This window comes from Chionomys nivalis, chromosome 1, assembly GCF_950005125.1.
Source record: "Chionomys nivalis chromosome 1, mChiNiv1.1, whole genome shotgun sequence".
NCBI lineage: Eukaryota > Metazoa > Chordata > Mammalia > Rodentia > Cricetidae > Chionomys > Chionomys nivalis.
The window spans coordinates 146,167,611-146,187,796 of NC_080086.1; the positions used below are offsets into that span (position 1 = coordinate 146,167,611).

The 20,186-nt window shown below is 48.2% G+C and overlaps 1 pseudogene; it reads right to left on the reverse strand.

Moving 5' to 3' along the window:
* Positions 1 to 1,962: 1,962 nt before the first annotated feature.
* On the reverse strand, positions 1,963 to 2,866 carry LOC130885574 (olfactory receptor 2A2-like; annotated as a pseudogene).
* Between the last annotated feature and the right edge of the window lie 17,320 nt (positions 2,867 to 20,186).

The following is a 20,186-nucleotide window of genomic DNA, read 5'->3' on the forward strand; positions in this document are numbered from 1 at the left end:
TAGGTCTGTCTGTATTTTCTGGTGTGTCCCTTAAGTTTGGTTACAACCATGGCACTGAGACAGAAATAGGTAAGATGTTTTTGCTCTGTCTGTGCAACAGTCACAAGGCTGCTTTATCACCAGGGCTCAGAATTTATCTCTGAGCTCGCTGGTCACTGGATTCCGGTTAGCGGGACGTCAGATGTCTTTTTGGTGTAGATAATGTTAAAGGAGGCTGGTTCTATGTTGGGGATTATAGACCCTCCAGACTCTAAATTTCCTGCAAACACCTTGTTTTTTCCTATGCTTGCAGCTGCTCTGAGCCAAACAACTTATTTTTCTGTGCTTGCAGATGCTCTGAGCACGAAACAGGGGAGTGGTTTCTGGTGGGTTTGCAGCTGAAATTTCCGAAAGCAAGGACATGGTAATTGGTCAGGGAAGGCACTATATAAGCTTCCCTGGAGCACACTAAAGTTGGTATTCTTGGAAAATTCAAGGATAACCCATATCTCTGTCTCTGGGTGTGTATGTTCCAGTCTCCGGCACCTTGCCTGGCTCGCAAATCATACTGTAGATTGCAGAGCAGACGTTAAGTTACAGATCTAGAGTTAAATCATGGCTCTTACTTCATGAGACCCAGGCATATTTAAAAGTTTTTGCTATATCTGGTGTCAGTTGACCCACCTGGCAAAGTGACAAGGAAAAAAAGCAAAGCAGAATATCCAAAATATTAGATTTAGTTTATATGAAAATTTTGTACCTCAAGATTTATATCTGTGAGTTCAAGGCCAGCCTGTTTTACAGCATCAGTTCCAGGACAGACTCCAAAAGCTACAGAGAAACCTTGTCTTGAAAAACCAAATAAGAAAACGAAAGAAAGAAAAAGAAGGTGAAGAATGAAGAAGAGAAGATGGAGAAGTACTCAAAAGATTCTTAAAAAGAATTATTGTTAAAGACTCCTACAAGAAAACAGACTGCTCAACAGAACATCACGTGATATATAAAGTGTAAACACCCACACCCTGAATCACAGAGGGATTTTCTGATTGACTACTGTGTAGATGATAGGAAAATGATGCCCACCATCAAAGTGTAAGAAATGAGGCAGCAGAAAGCAGGCAAAGGTGATACCTGCCCTCGGATGCTACTGCCACTTGCAGAAGTACTTGGAAATGTTGTGATGAAATCCAGAGCCCTTAATTTCTAATCTTGTGTTATGTGACACACACTGCAGAGTTCAACATGTTTATCTATAGACCACATTGAATTTATGTATAAACTTTGGTCTCTGGCCTGTACCAATTTTATTTTTCATATTTTAATTTTCATAATGGCAACCTTGATGTACTACCTAGGACATAGCACCTCAGCCTCTGCTGTTTCCATTATAATGTCTCTAACAGCATGTTTTCTGATGGTTTACAGGCATGCTGTTGCCATCTGTGAGTATACATCAGGCTACATCCCTCCTGTTACTCACTCACTTCTCTATACTGGAACTATAGATACCAGACTACAGTCAAATGACTTATGTTGCTTCTCTGTGGAAGAAAATATTTCCATCCTCTTGCTGTCAGGCTGGACCATGATGCTTTTATTGGCAAAAGAATGTATGCAAAGGCACTGGTCATTACTGGGAAGCTGACACATCATGGGGTTTATCCACTCTTTTCCTTCTGATATAGAATGCACTGGATACAGGAATTCTCCTTCAGGATGGATCTAGCTACACAAGATTACTCCCCAGCTACAACTAACAAATGTGAGCAATAAGCAAGTCTTTCTACTTATAACCACAACCACAAAGATTACTGAGATGTTTTCACTTAAATTGTACTGTAAGCTATTCATTAAGACTGTCATCTCCGTTTCAAGAATATTGTCCCCAGTTATTAAATAGCTATATTGGATTCAATGCTCAGTGTTGTTTACGTACCATAACTAGACTGTCTCTGTCTTAAATATTGAGCATTTATCCAATGTTTACCTAAGATTCAACAATCCACCTACCATATCTATCATCTTGAGAAATGGTCTCTTGATGTCTCTGTTCCTTAGGCTGTAGACCATGGGGTTGAGCAGGGCTGAGAAGACATTATAAAAGAGTGAGATCTGCTTGTCATGCTCGGGGGAATAGCTGGAGTTGGGCCTTAGGTATATGTAAGTGGCTGGACCGTAGAAGAGTGTGACCACAGTCAGGTGGGAGGCACAGGTAGAGAATGCCTTGGAGTGGCCCTGGGTGGACTTGATCTTGAAAATAGCCGTGGCAATATGAATATAAGAGGCGACAATGAGGGAGATTGGGACAACATTTATGAAGAAACTCATGGCTAGATCCACTATTTCAATAAGATGAGTGTCCATGCAGGCCAAACTACGTACTGAAGATCCTTCACAGAAATAATGGTTAACCATGTTAGGGCCACAGTATGGAAGCCTCATGGTGAAGAAGGTGTGTATCAGAGAGAAGAAGAAACCACAGACCCAGGTTCCAGCTGCCAACCATATGCACAAGTCCCAGGTGAGGATGACAGTATAACTCAATGGGTAGCAAATTGCCACATACCAGTAGGTCATAAGCCATGACCACAAAGAGGATGCACTCTGTGATTGCCAATGCACCAAACATATACATCTGAAGCCAATGTCCAGCAAAGGAGATGGTCTGGGATTTAGCAAGAAGATGTACCAACATCTGGGGAATAGTGGTGGTGACATAGCCCATATCCAACAGGGCAAGATTACAGAGGAAGAAGTACATGGGAGTGTGCAGATGTGTGTCCAGGCACATCAGCAGGATGATGAGCCCATTGCCCAGGACTGAGCTCAGCTAGATGAGAAGGAACACAATGAACTGGGCCTGTAAGATAATCATATTTAACAACATGTTACTGGATAGATGGTAGGCCAGCAAGATGGCATCTACAGAGGTAGGAAGGCTGGAGTATTTATTCCAAGCATACTGCTCAGTTTCTGTGCACTCTTCCCAACTTACCCAAGTTATGTGACCTCTTCATGCCTCAGTCTCTTCATCTATAAAATGAGGCTGATGACACTCATGTCTGGCATTATTGTGAATATCTAAATTAGCTCACAGAGCTCCTAGAAACACCATGTAACACATTACATGTTGTATGAACATTTACTCTCTCATACCAGGGATTCCCATTGTGAGAAGCTACCTACACCAATTGAAATGACAAAGACTGGGTTCAACAGAGAGACCCTGCCTCAATGAATAAGATGGAGGGAAACTGAGGGAAAACCCCATGTTAGTCTGGTGTGGGAGGTCCTTCTCTCCATGTTCAGCTTGCATTGGTTAATGAATAAAGAAACAGCCTTGGCCTGATAGGGCACAACTTAGGTAGGCATAGAAGAGAGAACTGAATTCTGGGAGGAAGAAAGCAGAGTCGGAGAGACACCATGGACCCACTGCTGGGGATAGATGTTTTGAGACTTTGCTTGTAGGCCACAAACTCATGGAGATATACAGATTAATAGAAATGAGTTAAACTAATATGTAAGAGTTAGCTAATAAGAAGTTAGAACTAATGAGCCAAGCAATGATTTAATTAATATAGTTTCTGTGTGGTTATTTCAGGGCTAAGCTAGCTGGGTGGCTGGGATGAACAAGCGGGCCCTAGTCTTACACCAGTCTCTTAACCCGCTACACACACAGACATGTATGCACACAGATATATGCAGAAGAGAGAATAAACAAATGGGTGAAGGTAACAGAACACAGCAGACACAGACCCATGCACACATTGCCTTATGACTGATGACATAAGGTCACACTACAATGCACCTGGGACTTGCTAGCCATGCAGATAAGCTGCTATTCATGTGATAGATCTGTCTTTTAAACCCGACCTCCTGCTGCACCCACACAAAAACAATTCAAGGTGTACCATAGATTTAACTACTAAATGTAAAACAACCAGATTTTTAAAGTCAAACCATATAAATATCTTTATCCTTTTTGGGGATAAAGAAAAAAATTCTTTAAAAATTATGGAGAAGTACTTACATAGAGAGAAGAGTGGCATACAAGAATGAATTAAAAAGATGTATGCTAAGAATTAAAAATTAAACTTGTACATAAACATGAAAGCAGCCTTCCCAACAGAATAATAGAAAAGAAGTTAGAACATTCACAAAGGAGTCTATCTAAATGAGCCTGACTGATCAAAAAAGCACTCAGAACCATTGCTCACAGTGTCAATGCCCACTCCTACTGTCCTAATCTCTGAAGCTCCCATCACCTCCTGCCTGTTGGGGGAATTGCTGATAACACCGTGGACCACAAGTTTGTATTTGAGTTCATTACATAAAATTAACCCTGTGTCAAGAGATTGAGTCATCAACTACTTGATGTAAAGTAAGCATAGAGCAGCAGAAGGTATCTGGAAGAAACAGAGAGATGCACAGGAAGTAGTAGGGAGGGATTTTAAAGTGATGAAGGTTTTTGTTTGGCAGAGCAGAAGAATGTTCCTTTCAGAGATGCAAGTGAGGAGAGAAGTTAGTAAGCTAGGTGCTACTCAACCTCTCTGAACTATCAGGCTTTCACCCCAGTCTTCGAACCTTGAATCTTATTTATGAATATAACCATAGAGATTTAAAGCTGGCTTCAGTGGCAGGAGCAGATCCAGTGACTGCAGGAAGAGAATTCCCACCAGGCTGTGGAATGAGTGTCCAGGCCTCTGCCAGAGATGCAGGAAAGTAACTGTGGAGTCACGGTTGCTAGCTGAAATAGCAGCAGATTAAGGTGCAGTCACTGTGCCGAGGATAAACAATGTTTGATGCCCAATGTGGGTCATAACCATGTAGACTCAGAAGTCAAGACAGCTAGATCTGCCACAGCTGCTGCCCGGCATTCTCTGCGGGAACATTCACAGCAGGGGGACAGCTGCTTGCTAGGACTCTGAAAACAGGTTACAGCTTGAAAATTACAGAAGGGGCTTGAGTTTACTACAGACACCATGGAAAAACTGAGAAGTCAAAAGATTTGGTGAGATACCTGGAAAGTCCTTTAGGAGAGTGAATATCACAATGCAGGTGATAGGGCCCACAATGTATAGTTCTATTATAGATGGCTTGAAAGTGAAAATTTTAAATGATAGGATAAATGATTTATCTGGGATTGACTTAATGTTGATGGTAGTTAATATCATCTTAGTAATTGCTATTTTATCCTTTAAAAGTGGTTTGATAACCATATCAAATATAATTTGACTGATGATATACAAGCCTTAGAAAGACTTATCATTGATAAAATACAAACTTTAGAAAGACTTACTTACTGCTGATGAGATATAAACCTTAGAAAGAGTCATCAATGAAAATAAGAAAATTTTCACTGCTAACATAAAGGCTTTAGAAAGACCTACTAATGAAAATAAGAAAAATACTCAGACACAGCACAGAAATTTAGATCAGAACCTAATGCCCCATTACATTATGAAACTGAAAAGGAGCAGCCTCAGGTTATTACAAAACCAACCTTAATTTATTCAGTTACTATACAAGATGATAGGCAGACACAGGGCTATGCAGAAGTTAACTGGAATCCAGTAGAGATGCTATATTTGAAGAGATGAAAGGAAGCAGTCATTTCATATGGTACATATTCATCTTTCATGAAGCACATGTTAAATTAATGAACAACAAGGAACATAACTATTCCACAGACTGAAAATATTTAGTTACAGAAGTATTAGAAGGGGCTGCAGTTACAATGGAATAAATGGTGGAGAGAGGAAGCTAGGATCATAGAACAATAAAGGGTTAGAGGTAATAAGATTTCACAAGACCAGACGACTAGAGAAGGGGCTGACAGGTGTCTGCAGAGACTGCCATCCCCTCCACTCAACACCTGTATCCTCTCCTGTTGAGGACACCTCTGGTGAGGATTCAGATTAAACAGAAACATCTTACCGTTCTTTCCATTTCTAAGAAGGCTACCCACAGATCTCTCCACACTCATCCTCTCCAATTACACATCGTGATTCTGCTTCTTCCCAGAGGGAGCATTGGCTGCATTGGTCCATGGGAATAGAGGGAGCAGAAGCAGGGAACAGGGTTCCTCTGGCAATGGATACAATAGAGACAGCTCTCCGGGAGACAGACTTCAGTGAATCACCTCGGCTTTATTCCAGAGCGTAAGAATTATATGAGAATAAAAATCCTGGGGACAATCCCTAATTTGCATTAAGTGGTACAATCCTATCATAAGGCAGCAGGGTCCTATAGCAGAGTTACTAGTACAAGTCTTAGTCACCATGTGTGCAGCAGGGGAGGCTTCAGCAAGGATCTGTACCAAGAGTCATGCTAAAGATAAATCAGGCATCTAGACTTTGAGACAGCTTTTAGATAGGGTAGTCGTCCAGGCGCAGAGATATTCTCCAGATATCAGCAGGTAAAGAGCAGAAAATCTCATTGTGGAGAGTCCAGGAGTCCCATGCCTTCAAGCTTTGGATAAAAAGCTGAGAGGCCATGATAGACAGCACCTTTGATCAGTCAGCAAGGCCTCTCAACAATTATATTCCATGGATATTCATGGCCATGTAACCAACCTATGATATTTTGTTCATGATCTAACAAATAAAGCTTGCCTAAAGATCAGAGTGCAGAGCTAGCTCATGCACCACGGATAGATCCTGGTCCTACCGCCATGGGTCTCACAGACAGTGCAAGTTTCACCGCTGTCTCCCACGTATTGAGGACCAGGTCCGATCCCATGCAGTCTGCACAGCTGTCAGTCTAGGGTTCGTGAGCTCCTGTGAGCTTGGTTCAGCTGTCTCTGTAGATTTCTCCCTTGCGGCGTACCACACCCGTCTGTGCTCTAGGCACCACCGTTCAGTTCGTGAACTGGGCAAGGGGCTGGAGATTGAAACACACAAAGACGCACAGACAGAGAGAGACAGGTCATCCTTGATGCCAGAATGCCCCAAGAATTCCCCCTTTATTGTGTTCAGGGGCAGCTTTAGCCACGCCCCAGCCAAACTCACCAGAAAGCACTCTCCTGCCATCAGGAACTCTAACTGCAGTTAGAGTTTCTCAGAGCAGCTGTAGGCACTCAGATCAGGGGAAAACAAGTTGTTTCAGGATCTGGGTGTTCACAGCTCCCAACACTCCCTCATGATCTTTACCTCCCTTGCTCATGTATTACCTCCTCCCTCTCTTCAGTTGGATTTCTGGAGCTTGGCGTGGTGGTTGGTTGTGGATCTCTGCATCTTGTTCTGTTAGTTGCTGGATGAAGGCTCTATGATGTTAGTGGTGGTATTCACCCATCTGATCAGAGGGAAAGTTCAGTTCAGGCACCCACCCCACTATTGATAGGACTCTTATTTGGGGTCATTGTTGTGGATTTGGGGGAATTTCCCTAGCACCAGGTTTCTTTCTAACCCCATAGTGGCTCTATCAAGATCTCCCTTTCATTGCTCTCCCACTTCATCCCTCTCCTCCCTAAACTATCCCATTTCTCCATGTTCTCACTCCTATCTCCTCCTTTCTACCACCCTCTCACCCCCAGATTGAGTGCCAGAATGCTGTAGTTATACGACAATGGAGACTTACACCAAGTGTGTGTAAAACAGCGTCTGTGGCCAGACAGTGTATGGCAGAGGGAGAACCTCTACCCAGAGTCTTTGAACAAACTTCAGGTCAGAATTTATTCATCATGGGCAGTCCAGAATATTGGCAATGACAGGAATTTTAGAAATCTGCCAAAGAAAGATCCATGCACAAGAGTAGCCTTCCCAAGGGACAGGACAAACGTGCTACAAGTGTTAGTGCTGTAGGAGCAGACCAGAAAACCTAGGGAGTCAGGAGGCTCAGGCACTGGCGAGCCCCGAGCCTGTCTCTCTTCCTCCTTTGCCTTCTCTTGGGAGGAAAGAACCTGGGGCATAGAGGTAAGGTGGAGGCAGATGACAGGCCCAACTGCAGTTAGAGCCCTGGGTAAAGTCCAGGTGTGTGTTGGTTGGAGCCCCGTGCCCAGTTAGCCTGGCATATCCAGATGAATAGACAAGGCTGTCAGATCAGAGGAGTCAGACAGGAGGGGAGCTAAGTCATGGGTAGAAGCCTAGGTGGCAGTCAGCAGCACAGCAGGGCCCTCTGCAGGATGCAGAGGAGTCAGACTGAGACTCAGAGGTGGGAATGTGACTTCTGCACTCTGGGCATGGGAGGGGTTGGCTGTGGAGTAGGGTGGTGTTTGAGATATGACTGTCTGAGCCCAGCAGGGAGAGTGTTTCTGAGACCGGTTCAGGCTGGCTAAAACCGGTTGAGACCGGTTCTAGCTGGTTCAAACTGGTTCAGGCCGGTTCAAACCGGTTCAGAAGACTTCAGTCTGGTTCAAGCCCGGTCAGATTGGCTCAAACCGGTTCAGGCCAGCCAGCTAAAACTGGCTCAAACCAGTTCCACCTGGTTCAAACTGGTTCAAGCCGGTGCAGACCAGTCCAAGCCGGTTCAGACCAGTTCAGGCCGGTTTATGCCAGTTCAAGCCGGTTCAGACCGGTTCAAGCCGGTTAGAACGGGTTCAAGCTACTTCAGGCCGCCAAAAACCCGGTTCAGACCGGTTCAAGCCGGTTCAGACCGGCTCAATCCGGTTAAGACCGGTTCAGACCGGTTGAATCCGGTTAAGACCGGTTCAGACCAGTTCAAACCGGTTCAAGCCGGGTCAAACCGGTTCAGACCGGTTCAAACCGGCTCAGACCGGTTCATACCGGTTCGGACCAGTTCAAACCGGTTCAGACCAGCTCAAACCGGTTCATACCGGTTCGGACCAGTTCAAACCGGTTCAGACCGGTTCAATCCGGTTCAGACCGGTTCAAGCCGGTTCAGACCGGTTCAAGCCGGTTCAGACCGGCTCAGACCGGTTCAGATCGGTTCAAGCCGGTTCAGACCGGCTCAGACCGGTTCAGATCGGTTCAATCCGGTTCAGACCGGTTCAAGCCGGTTCAGGCCGGTTCGGACCGGTTCAGACCGGTTCAGACCAGTTCAAGCCGGTTGAGACCGGCTCAGACCGGTTCAGACCGGTTCATTCCGGTTCGGACCGGTTCAAACCGGCTCAATCCGGTTCAGACCGGTTCAGACCGGTTCAAGCCGGTTTAGACCGGCTCAAACCGGTTCAGACCGGTTCAGACCGGTTCAATCCGGTTCGGACCAGTTCAATCCGGTTCAGGCCGGTTCAGACCGGTTCAATCCAGTTCAGACCGGTTCATTCCGGTTCGGACCGGTTCAAGCCGGCTCAATCCGGTTCAGACCGGTTCAGACCGGTTCAAGCCGGTTTAGACAGGCTCAAACCGGTTCAATCCGGTTCAGACCGGTTCAGACCGGTTCAATCCGGTTCGGACCGGTTCAATCCGGGTCAGACCGGTTCAGACCGGTTCAATCCAGTTCAGACCGGTTCAATCCGGTTCGGACCGGTTCAGACCGGTTCAGACCGGTTCAATCCGGTTCAGACTGGCTCAATCCGGTTCAGACCGGTTCAGACCGGTTCAATCCGGTTCAGACCGGTTCAGACCGGTTCAATCCGGTTCAGACCGGTTCAGACCGGTTCAATCCGGTTCAGACAGGTTCAATCCGGTTCAGACAGGTTCAATCCGGTTCAGACCGGTTCAGACCGGTTCAGACCGGTTCAGACCGGCTCAAGCCGGTTCAGACCGGCTCAGACCGGCTCAAGCCGGTTCAGACCGGCTCAATCCGGTTCGGACCGGTTCAGACCGGTTCAGACCGGTTCAATCCGGTTCGGACCGGTTCAATCCGGGTCAGACCGGTTCAAACCGGCTCAGACCGGTTCAGACCGGTTCAGACCGGTTCAAGCCGGTTCAGACGGGCTCAAGCCGGTTCAGACGGGCTCAAACCGGTTCAGACCAGTTCAATCCGGTTCAGACCGGTTCAAGCCGGTTCAGACGGGCTCAAACCGGTTCAGACCGGTTCAGACCAGTTCAATCCGGTTCAGACCGGTTCAAGCCGGTTCAGACCGGTTCAGGCCGGTTCAATCCGGTTCAGACCGGTTCAATCCGGTTCGGACCGGCTCAATCCGGTTCAGACCGGTTCAGACCGGTTCAAACCGGTTCAGACCGGTTCAATCCGGTTCAGACCGGCTCAAACCGGTTCAGACCGGTTCAGACCGGTTCAATCCGGTTCAAACCGGTTCAGACCGGTTCAGACCGGTTCAATCCGGTTCAGACCGGTTCAAACCGGCTCAAACCGGTTCAGACCGGTTCAATCCGGTTCAGACCGGTTCAAACCGGCTCAAACCGGTCCAGACCGGTTCAAACCGGTTCAGACCGGTTCAATCCGGTTCGGACCGGTTCAGACCGGTTCAATCCGGTTCAGACCGGTTCAGACCAGGGTTCAGACCGGTTCAGACCGGCTCAATCCGGTTCTGACCGGTTCAGACCGGTTCAGACCGGTTCAGGCCGGTTCAGACCGGTTCAATCCGGTTCAGACCGCTTCAATCCGGTTCAGACCGGTTCAATCCGGTTCGGACCGGTTCAAACCGGCTCAGACCGGTTCAGACCGGTTCAGACCGGTTCAATCCGGTTCGGACCGGTCCAGACCGGTTCAGAGCGGTTCAGACCGGTTCAAGCCGGTTCAGACCGGTTCAATCCGGTTCGGACCGGTTCAGACCGGTTCAATCCGGTTCGGACCGGTTCAGACCGGTTCAATCCGGTTCGGACCGGTTCAGACCGGTTCAGACCGGTTCAAACCGGTTCAATCCGGGTCAGACCGGTTCAAACCGGCTCAGACCGGTTCAGACCCGTTCAGACCGGTTCAATCCGGTTCAGACCGGTTCAGGCCGGTTCAGACCGGTTCAATCCGGTTCAGACCGCTTCAAGCCGGTTCAGACCGGTTCAAACCGGTTCGGACCGGTTCAATCCGGTTCGGACCGGTTCAGACCGGTTCAATCCGGTTCAATCCGGTTCAGACCGGTTCAAACCGGTTCAGACCGGTTTAAGCCGGTTCAGACCGGTTCAGGCCGGTTCAGACCGGTTCAATCCGGTTCGGACCGGTTCAAACCGGCCCAGACCGGTTCAGTCCGGTTCGGGCCGGTTCAAACCGGTTCAGACCGGTTCAATCCGGTTCGGACCGGTTCAGACCGGTGCAATCCGTTTCAAACCGGCTCAAACCGGTTCCGACCGGTTCAATCCGGTTCAGACCGGTTCAGACCGTTTCAATCCGGTTCAGACCGGCTCAAACCGGTTCAGACCGGTTCAAACCGGCTCAAACCGGTTCAGACCGGTTCAATCCGGTTCAGACCGGTTCAAACCGGCTCAAACCGGTTCAGACTGGTTCAAACCGGTTCAGACCGGTTCAATCCGGTTCGGACCGGTTCAGACCGGTTCAATCCGGTTCAGACCGGTTCAGACCAGGGTTCAGACCGGTTCAGACCGGCTCAATCCGGTTCTGACCGGTTCAGACCGGTTCAATCCGGTTCAGACCGGTTCAGACCGGTTCAATCCGGTTCAGACCGGTTCAAACCGGCTCAGACCGGTTCAGACCGGTTCAGGCCGGTTCAGACCGGTTCAATCCGGTTCAGACCGCTTCAATCCGGTTCAGACCGGTTCAAACCGGTTCGGACCGGTTCAGACCGGTTCAATCCGGTTCAGACCGGTTCAGACCAGGGTTCAGACCGGTTCAGACCGGCTCAATCCGGTTCTGACCGGTTCAGACCGGTTCAATCCGGTTCAGACCGGTTCAGACCGGTTCAATCCGGTTCAGACCGGTTCAAACCGGCTCAGACCGGTTCAGACCGGTTCAGGCCGGTTCAGACCGCTTCAATCCGGTTCAGACCGGTTCAAACCGGTTCGGACCGGTTCAAGCCGGTTCAGACCGGTTCAAGCCGGTTAGTACCAGCTCAAACCGGTTCAGACCGGTTCAATCCGGTTCGGACCGGTTCAAACCGGCTCAGACCGGTTCAGACCGGTTCAGACCGGTTCAATCCGGTTCGGACCGGTCCAGACCGGTTCAGAGCGGTTCAGACCGGTTCAGACCGGTTCAAGCCGGTTCAGACCGGTTCAATCCGGTTCGGACCGGTTCAGACCGGTTCAATCCGGTTCGGACCGGTTCAGACCGGTTCAATCCGGTTCGGACCGGTTCAGACCGGTTCAGACCGGTTCAATCCGGTTCGGACCGGTTCAAACCGGCCCAGACCGGTTCAGTCCGGTTCGGGCCGGTTCAAACCGGTTCAGACCGGTTCAATCCGGTTCGGACCGGTTCAGACCGTTTCAATCCGGTTCAGACCGGTTCAAACCAGCTCAAACCGGTTCAGACCGGTTCAAACCGGTTCAGACCGGTTCAATCCGGATCGGACCGGTTCAGACCGGTTCAATCCGGTTCGGACCGGTTCAATCCGGCTCAGACCGGTTCGGAGCGGTTCAGACCGGTTAAGACCGGGTCAATCCGGTTCAGACCGGTTCAGACCGGTTCAGACCGGTTCAATCCGGTTCAGACCGGTTCAAACAGGCTCAGACCGGTTCAGACCGGTTCAAACCGGTTCAGACCGGTTCAATCCGGTTCGGACCGGTTAAGACCGGTTCAATCCGGTTCAGACCGGCTCAATCCGGTTCGGACCGGTTCAGACCGGTTCAATCCGGTTCGGACCGGTTCAGACCGGTTCAATCCGGTTCGGACCGGTTCAATCCGGGTCAGACCGGTTCAAACCGGCTCAGACCGGTTCAGACCGGTTCAGACCGGTTCGATCCGGTTCGATCCGGTTCAATCCGGTTCAGACCGGTTCAAACCGGTTCAGACCGGTTTAAGCCGGTTCAGACCGGTTCAGGCCGGTTCAGACCGGTTCAATCCGGTTCGGACCGGTTCAAACCGGCCCAGACCGGTTCAGTCCGGTTCGGGCCGGTTCAAACCGGTTCAGACCGGTTCAATCCGGTTCGGACCGGTTCAGACCGGTGCAATCCGGTTCAAACCGGCTCAAACCGGTTCCGACCGGTTCAATCCGGTTCAGACCGGTTCAGACCGTTTCAATCCGGTTCAGGCCGGCTCAAACCGGTTCAGACCGGTTCAAACCGGCTCAAACCGGTTCAGACCGGTTCAATCCGGATTGAACCGGTCTGAACCGGTCTGAACCGGTCTGAGCCGGTTTGAACCGGTCTGACCCGGATTGAACCGGTCCGAACCGGATTGAACCGGTCTGAACCGGTCCGAACCGGATTGAGCCGGTCTGAACCGGATTGAACCGGTCTTAACCGGTCCGAACCGGATTGAACCGGTCTGAACCGGTCTGAACCGGTTTGAGCCTGTTTGAACCGGTCTGAACCGGATTGAACCGGTCTGAACCGGTCTGAACCGGATTGACCCGGTCTTAACCGGTCTGAACCGCTCCGAACCGGTCTGAACCGGATTGAACCGGTCCGAACCGGATTGAACCGGTCTGAACCGGTCCGATCCGGATTGAACCGGTCTGAACCGGTTTCAACCGGTCTGAACCGGTTTGAGCTGGTTTGAACCGGTCTGAACCGGATTGAACCGGCCTGACCCGGTCTGAACCGGCTTGAGCCGGTTTGAACCGGTCTGAACCGGTTTGAACCGGTCTGAACCGGTTTGAACCGGCTTGAACCGGTCTGAACCGGTTTGAACCGGTCTGAACCGGTCTGAACCGGTTTGAAACGGTCTGAACCGGATTGAAACGGTCTGAACCGGTCTGAACCGGATTGAACCGGTCGGAACCGGTTTGAGCCGGTTTGAACCGGATTGCACCGGTCTGAACCGGTCCGAACCGGATTGAACCGGTTTGAACCGGCCTGAACCGGACTGAACCGGTCTGGGCCGGTTTGAACCGGTCTGACCCGGATTGAACCGGTCCGAACCGGATTGAACCGGTCTGAACCGGTCTGAACCGGATTGAACCGGTTTGAGCCGGTCTAAACCGGCTTGAACCGGTCTGAACCGGTCTGAACCGGATTGAGCCGGCTTGAACCGGAATGAACCGGTCTGAACTGGATTGAACCGGTCTGAACCGGTCTGAACCGGATTGAACCGGTCCGAACCGGATTGAAACGGTCTGAACCGGTCTGAACCGGTCTGAACCGGATTGAGCCGGTTTGAACCGGTCCGAACCGGAATGAACCGGTCTGAACCGGTCTGAGCCGGTCTCAACCGGCTTGAACTGGTCTGAACCGGTCTGAACCGGTCCGAACCGGATTGAACCGATCTGAACCGGTCTGAACCGGCTTGAACCGATCTGAACCGGTCTGAGCCGGTCTGAACCGGCTTGAACCGGTCTGAACCGGTTTGAACCGGTCTGAACCGGATTGAACCGGTCTGAACCGGTTTGAACTGGTCCGAACCGGTATGAACCGGTTTGAGCTGGTCTGAACCGGTTTGAACTGGTCCGAACCGGTATGAACCGGTCTGAGCCGGTCTGAACCGGTTTGAACCGGTCTGAACCGGTTTGACCCGGCTTGAACCGGTTTGAACTGGTCTGAACCGGTCTTAACCGGATTCAACCGGTCTGAACCGGTCTTAACCGGATTGAGCCGGTCTGAACCGGCTTGAACCGGTCTGAACCGGGTTTTTGGCGGCCTGAAGTAGCTTGAACCCGTTCTAACCAGCTTGAACCGGTCTGAACCGGCTTGAACTGGCATAAACCGGCCTGAACTGGTCTGAACCGGCTTGGACTGGTCTGCACCGGCTTGAACCAGTTTGAACCAGGTGGAACTGGTTTGAGCCAGTTTTAGCTGGCTGGCCTGAACCGGTTTGAGCCAATCTGACCGGGCTTGAACCAGACTGAAGTCTTCTGAACCGGTTTGAACCGGCCTGAACCAGTTTGAACCAGCTAGAACCGGTCTCAACCGGTTTTAGCCAGCCTGAACCGGTCTCAGAAACACTCTCCCTGCTGGGCTCAGACAGTCATATCTCAAACACCACCCTACTCCACAGCCAACCCCTCCCATGCCCAGAGTGCAGAAGTCACATTCCCACCTCTGAGTCTCAGTCTGACTCCTCTGCATCCTGCAGAGGGCCCTGCTGTGCTGCTGACTGCCACCTAGGCTTCTACCCATGACTTAGCTCCCCTCCTGTCTGACTCCTCTGATCTGACAGCCTTGTCTATTCATCTGGATATGCCAGGCTAACTGGGCACGGGGCTCCAACCAACACACACCTGGACTTTACCCAGGGCTCTAACTGCAGTTGGGCCTGTCATCTGCCTCCACCTTACCTCTATGCCCCAGGTTCTTTCCTCCCAAGAGAAGGCAAAGGAGGAAGAGAGACAGGCTCGGGGCTCGCCAGTGCCTGAGCCTCCTGACTCCCTAGGTTTTCTGGTCTGCTCCTACAGCACTAACACTTGTAGCACGTTTGTCCTGTCCCTTGGGAAGGCTACTCTTGTGCATGGATCTTTCTTTGGCAGATTTCTAAAATTCCTGTCATTGCCAATATTCTGGACTGCCCATGATGAATAAATTCTGACCTGAAGTTTGTTCAAAGACTCTGGGTAGAGGTTCTCCCTCTGCCATACACTGTCTGGCCACAGACGCTGTTTTACACACACTTGGTGTAAGTCTCCATTGTCGTATAACTACAGCATTCTGGCACTCAATCTGGGGGTGAGAGGGTGGTAGAAAGGAGGAGATAGGAGTGAGAACATGGAGAAATGGGATAGTTTAGGGAGGAGAGGGATGAAGTGGGAGAGCAATGAAAGGGAGATCTTGATAGAGCCACTATGGGGTTAGAAAGAAACCTGGTGCTAGGGAAATTCCCCCAAATCCACAACAATGACCCCAAATAAGAGTCCTATCAATAGTGGGGTGGGTGCCTGAACTGAACTTTCCCTCTGATCAGATGGGTGAATACCACCACTAACATCATAGAGCCTTCATCCAGCAACTAACAGAACAAGATGCAGAGATCCACAACCAACCACCACGCCAAGCTCCAGAAATCCAACTGAAGAGAGGGAGGAGGTAATACATGAGCAAGGGAGGTAAAGATCATGAGGGAGTGTTGGGAGCTGTGAACACCCAGATCCTGAAACAACTTGTTTTCCCCTGATCTGAGTGCCTACAGCTGCTCTGAGAAACTCTAACTGCAGTTAGAGTTCCTGATGGCAGGAGAGTGCTTTCTGGTGAGTTTGGCTGGGGCGTGGCTAAAGCTGCCCCTGAACACAATAAAGGGGGAATTCTTGGGGCATTCTGGCATCAAGGATGACCTGTCTCTCTCTGTCTGTGCGTCTTTGTGTGTTTCAATCTCCAGCCCCTTGCCCAGTTCACGAACTGAACGGTGGTGCCTAGAGCACAGACGGGTGTGGTACGCCGCAAGGGAGAAATCTACAGAGACAGCTGAACCAAGCTCACAGGAGCTCACGAACCCTAGACTGACAGCTGTGCAGACTGCATGGGATCGGACCTGGTCCTCAATACGTGGGAGACAGCGGTGAAACTTGCACTGTCTGTGAGACCCATGGCGGTAGGACCAGGATCTATCCGTGGTGCATGAGCTAGCTCTGCACTCTGATCTTTAGGCAAGCTTTATTTGTTAGATCATGAACAAAATATCATAGGTTGGTTACATGGCCATGAATATCCATGGAATATAATTGTTGAGAGGCCTTGCTGACTGATCAAAGGTGCTGTCTATCATGGCCTCTCAGCTTTTTATCCAAAGCTTGAAGGCATGGGACTCCTGGACTCTCCACAATGAGATTTTCTGCTCTTTACCTGCTGATATCTGGAGAATATCTCTGCGCCTGGACGACTACCCTATCTAAAAGCTGTCTCAAAGTCTAGATGCCTGATTTATCTTTAGCATGACTCTTGGTACAGATCCTTGCTGAAGCCTCCCCTGCTGCACACATGGTGACTAAGACTTGTACTAGTAACTCTGCTATAGGACCCTGCTGCCTTATGATAGGATTGTACCACTTAATGCAAATTAGGGATTGTCCCCAGGATTTTTATTCTCATATAATTCTTACGCTCTGGAATAAAGCCGAGGTGATTCACTGAAGTCTGTCTCCCGGAGAGCTGTCTCTATTGTATCCATTGCCAGAGGAACCCTGTTCCCTGCTTCTGCTCCCTCTATTCCCATGGACCAATGCAGCCAATGCTCCCTCTGGGAAGAAGCAGAATCACGATGTGTAATTGGAGAGGATGAGTGTGGAGAGATCTGTGGGTAGCCTTCTTAGAAATGGAAAGAACGGTAAGATGTTTCTGTTTAATCTGAATCCTCACCAGAGGTGTCCTCAACAGGAGAGGATACAGGTGTTGAGTGGAGGGGATGGCAGTCTCTGCAGACACCTGTCAGCCCCTTCTCTAGTCGTCTGGTCTTGTGAAATCTTATTACCTCTAACCCTTTATTGTTCTATGATCCTAGCTTCCTCTCTCCACCATTTATTCCATTGTAACTGCAGCCCCTTCTAATACTTCTGTAACTAAATATTTTCAGTCTGTGGAATAGTTATGTTCCTTGTTGTTCATTAATTTAACATGTGCTTCATGAAAGATGAATATGTACCATATGAAATGACTGCTTCCTTTCATCTCTTCAAATATAGCATCTCTACTGGATTCCAGTTAACTTCTGCATAGCCCTGTGTCTGCCTATCATCTTGTATAGTAACTGAATAAATTAAGGTTGGTTTTGTAATAACCTGAGGCTGCTCCTTTTCAGTTTCATAATGTAATGGGGCATTAGGTTCTGATCTAAATTTCTGTGCTGTGTCTGAGTATTTTTCTTATTTTCATTAGTAGGTCTTTCTAAAGCCTTTATGTTAGCAGTGAAAATTTTCTTATTTTCATTGATGACTCTTTCTAAGGTTTATATCTCATCAGCAGTAAGTAAGTCTTTCTAAAGTTTGTATTTTATCAATGATAAGTCTTTCTAAGGCTTGTATATCATCAGTCAAATTATATTTGATATGGTTATCAAACCACTTTTAAAGGATAAAATAGCAATTACTAAGATGATATTAACTACCATCAACATTAAGTCAATCCCAGATAAATCATTTATCCTATCATTTAAAATTTTCACTTTCAAGCCATCTATAATAGAACTATACATTGTGGGCCCTATCACCTGCATTGTGATATTCACTCTCCTAAAGGACTTTCCAGGTATCTCACCAAATCTTTTGACTTCTCAGTTTTTCCATGGTGTCTGTAGTAAACTCAAGCCCCTTCTGTAATTTTCAAGCTGTAACCTGTTTTCAGAGTCCTAGCAAGCAGCTGTCCCCCTGCTGTGAATGTTCCCGCAGAGAATGCCGGGCAGCAGCTGTGGCAGATCTAGCTGTCTTGACTTCTGAGTCTACATGGTTATGACCCACATTGGGCATCAAACATTGTTTATCCTCGGCACAGTGACTGCACCTTAATCTGCTGCTATTTCAGCTAGCAACCGTGACTCCACAGTTACTTTCCTGCATCTCTGGCAGAGGCCTGGACACTCATTCCACAGCCTGGTGGGAATTCTCTTCCTGCAGTCACTGGATCTGCTCCTGCCACTGAAGCCAGCTTTAAATCTCTATGGTTATATTCATAAATAAGATTCAAGGTTCGAAGACTGGGGTGAAAGCCTGATAGTTCAGAGAGGTTGAGTAGCACCTAGCTTACTAACTTCTCTCCTCACTTGCATCTCTGAAAGGAACATTCTTCTGCTCTGCCAAACAAAAACCTTCATCACTTTAAAATCCCTCCCTACTACTTCCTGTGCATCTCTCTGTTTCTTCCAGATACCTTCTGCTGCTCTATGCTTACTTTACATCAAGTAGTTGATGACTCAATCTCTTGACACAGGGTTAATTTTATGTAATGAACTCAAATACAAACTTGTGGTCCACGGTGTTATCAGCAATTCCCCCAACAGGCAGGAGGTGATGGGAGCTTCAGAGATTAGGACAGTAGGAGTGGGCATTGACACTGTGAGCAATGGTTCTGAGTGCTTTTTTGATCAGTCAGGCTCATTTAGATAGACTCCTTTGTGAATGTTCTAACTTCTTTTCTATTATTCTGTTGGGAAGGCTGCTTTCATGTTTATGTACAAGTTTAATTTTTAATTCTTAGCATACATCTTTTTAATTCATTCTTGTATGCCACTCTTCTCTCTATGTAAGTACTTCTCCATAATTTTTAAAGAATTTTTTTCTTTATCCCCAAAAAGGATAAAGATATTTATATGGTTTGACTTTAAAAATCTGGTTGTTTTACATTTAGTAGTTAAATCTATGGTACACCTTGAATTGTTTTTGTGTGGGTGCAGCAGGAGGTCGGGTTTAAAAGACAGATCTATCACATGAATAGCAGCTTATCTGCATGGCTAGCAAGTCCCAGGTGCATTGTAGTGTGACCTTATGTCATCAGTCATAAGGCAATGTGTGCATGGGTCTGTGTCTGCTGTGTTCTGTTACCTTCACCCATTTGTTTATTCTCTCTTCTGCATATATCTGTGTGCATACATGTCTGTGTGTGTAGCGGGTTAAGAGACTGGTGTAAGACTAGGGCCCGCTTGTTCATCCCAGCCACCCAGCTAGCTTAGCCCTGAAATAACCACACAGAAACTATATTAATTAAATCATTGCTTGGCTCATTAGTTCTAACTTCTTATTAGCTAACTCTTACATATTAGTTTAACTCATTTCTATTAATCTGTATATCTCCATGAGTTTGTGGCCTACAAGCAAAGTCTCAAAACATCTATCCCCAGCAGTGGGTCCATGGTGTCTCTCCGACTCTGCTTTCTTCCTCCCAGAATTCAGTTCTCTCTTCTATGCCTACCTAAGTTGTGCCCTATCAGGCCAAGGCTGTTTCTTTATTCATTAACCAATGCAAGCTGAACATGGAGAGAAGGACCTCCCACACCAGACTAACATGGGGTTTTCCCTCAGTTTCCCTCCATCTTATTCATTGAGGCAGGGTCTCTCTGTTGAACCCAGTCTTTGTCATTTCAATTGGTGTAGGTAGCTTCTCACAATGGGAATCCCTGGTATGAGAGAGTAAATGTTCATACAACATGTAATGTGTTACATGGTGTTTCTAGGAGCTCTGTGAGCTAATTTAGATATTCACAATAATGCCAGACATGAGTGTCATCAGCCTCATTTTATAGATGAAGAGACTGAGGCATGAAGAGGTCACATAACTTGGGTAAGTTGGGAAGAGTGCACAGAAACTGAGCAGTATGCTTGGAATAAATACTCCAGCCTTCCTACCTCTGTAGATGCCATCTTGCTGGCCTACCATCTATCCAGTAAC